This window comes from Salvelinus sp. IW2-2015, linkage group LG23 (assembly GCF_002910315.2).
Source record: "Salvelinus sp. IW2-2015 linkage group LG23, ASM291031v2, whole genome shotgun sequence".
Lineage (NCBI taxonomy): Eukaryota > Metazoa > Chordata > Actinopteri > Salmoniformes > Salmonidae > Salvelinus > Salvelinus sp. IW2-2015.
The window spans coordinates 24334662-24337460 of NC_036863.1; positions in this window are offsets into that span (position 1 = coordinate 24334662).

Genomic DNA, 2799 nt, shown 5'->3' on the forward strand with positions numbered 1-2799 from the left:
AATTTCTTTCCTTCTTAATGCGTTTGAGCCAATCAGTTGTGTTGTGACAAGGTAGGGGTGGTATACAGAAGATAGCCTTATTTGGTAAAAGATCAAGTCCATATTATGGCAAGAACAGCTCAAATAAGCAAAGAGAAACGACAGTCCATCATTACTTTAAGACTTGAAGGTCAGTCAATACGGAACATTCCAAGAACTCTGAAACTCTGAACTCTGTTATCAAGGCAAAGGGTGGCTTTTTGAAAAATATCAAATATCAAATATATTTTGATTTGTTTAACACTTTTTTGGTTACTACATGATTCCATATGTGTTATTTCATAGTTTTGATGTCTTCAACATTATTCTACAATGTAGAAAATAGTAAAAATAAAGAAGAACCCTTGAATGAGTAGGTGTTCTAAAACTTTTGACCGGTAGTGTAGCTAGGCTGTTTGCTGCATTGGTTTTGTGTGATTGATGCGATGGAACCCCTGACTCCATTGGATCCTGTGGGTGAAGGCATGACGTGTGGGTTAAGAATGTGTGATCGGGCTATTTAGGTGAGGAATGGGACAGAGAGACGGGGAGAAGGGGACATGGACGGAGGGTTGGGAATGGGATGTCCCAGAGGTCTCTACCCCTATAAATCTGCCAGGATGGTCTCCAGGGGTAGGACTCCCTCTCAACATGGGAGAGGAGGAGGAGGGTGAGAGGGAGAGAATAGTGACAGGGATTTTATAGCTGAAGGACAGGTGTATATTGAAATGAATGTGGATGTGTATTATTGTGTAATCATTTGATATATCAGGTTGTAGGCTGTTGTAGCAATCAGTGCTAAAATAAAAATCTTGAAATGCCAGTCCCCTCACTCACCCTTTTTCCTAGTAGTGTGTTCTCTATTTTGTGCCATGCCCCCCCCACACACACACACACACACACACACAATGTAGTCCCTGTAGCAGCAGTGGAGGTGTAGGTCATGTTCTGTGAGTGGTTAGAGTGGGCTCACCCTTGGATAATGAGTGGTGCTTCTAAGCCCCTCGCCCAGTCCCCAAACACCCCGTCTTAATGAACGGCTTTTCTGCTTTTCTCTGCTCACAAATCAAATCAAATCAAACTGTATTTGTCACAATAGACCTTACCGTGAAATGCTTACTTACAAGCCCTTAATCAACAGTGCAGTTCAAGAAAGAGTTAAGAAAATATTTTCCAAATAAACGAAAGTAAAAAATTATAAAAAGTAACACAATAAAATAACAAGGCTATATACAGGGGGTACCGGTACCGAGTCAATGTGCGGGGGTACAGGTTAGTCGAGGTAATTTGTACATGTAGGTAGGGATGAAGTGACTATGCATAGATAATAAACAGCGAGTAGCAGCAGTGTACAAAACAATTGGAGGGGAGGTGTCAATGTAAATAATCTGGAGGCCATTTGATTAATTGTTCGGCAGTCTTATGGCTTGGGGGTAGAAGCTGTTAAGGAGCCTTTTGGTCCCACACACACCCTGACTCACTCTAACCCCCTCAGTTTTTCTTGAGCCTCAAATCTAGCCCCTGGCTTCACCACCTCTAACCTCCAACAGGCGTCAGTCATTTATTCCCCATCCTAATGTGATATAAACCTCCACCACAACACAACTACAGAAACAAACATATTGTTGGGAAAGGATAACAGCAGGGCTGGTGCTTTACAGGAACCAGCGGGGGATGTATGTATTTGTTTCCAGGGATCAAGGAAAAGGACAAATTACCCCTCGTGGGAGGTGTACACATCTCCTCCTCTCCTCCTCCTGGCCCAGGAGTCTTCATTACGAGAAGAAGAGACACCTTCTTTTCAACGTGTTAGCACATTCTCAAAACAAGCCCAGGGACCTCAGGGGGGAAGGAAATGGGGAATGGATGGATGGAGAATTAGGGAGCTCTCTCTCCATCCATCCATCTATTAAGCCAGTGATGTTTTCTATCTAGAAGGAGCCTCTGTGGAATGGTGATGGCGTGGACAATAACATGGATCTGGTCTGAGGATAGAGTTAGGACAAGCTTTATGCGAGTCAGTGCCATATTAGACTACAGAAAACGGAACTTTATGGAATTTTAAGTTGGCCTTGCTGATCCTTTAGATTCAAACATTTTGCGGAGGATTGTGCTTCTTGCTTTACGTCCCCCCTGTATTTAGTACAGTGGGTATTATGTAGGCTATGTGTAATGATCTGATAAAGTGTGCTAGTGCAGAAGGATACGCTTCATCTGGGAAGAATGTATCTTGTGTTCTCCAGCTGACAGATGTCTTGCCCTGTCCCGTCTCTCCAGGAAGCAGCAGTGGTCAATAGTTGTTACAGCAGATAATAGATATTGGCACCCTGGTCTATCTGGTGCCGGTCAGGCATTATCTGGCCTGACCCCTAATGATGGTGTCGCATGGGTGCTTAAATCCCTGTTAAACATTCTACTGCTAATGGAGTGGCTCTGTATGGAGCCTGAGAGAGAGGCAGGCTGGCTGGGATCCAGGCTGGGGCTCAAGCGTGGTCTGTTCTCTCTCTGTAGGCTAGCTCTCTGTAGTATTACTGCTAGGCTGGTCCCTGGGGCCCCTGGTTCTTCCTCTATGAGGCTGGGGCCCCTGGTTCTTCCTCTATGAGGCGGGGGCCCACAGGGACCAGCCTAGCAGTAATACTACAGAGGAAACCACCTCAGAGGCTTCAGCCTGCTATAATGGTGCTCCAGAGGGCTGCCTGCCTGCCTCACAGCCACGGCTCTGGGGAACCAGCCCAATCAACAGCTCTGAAGAGATTTTGTGTGTGTGTGTGTGTGTGTGTG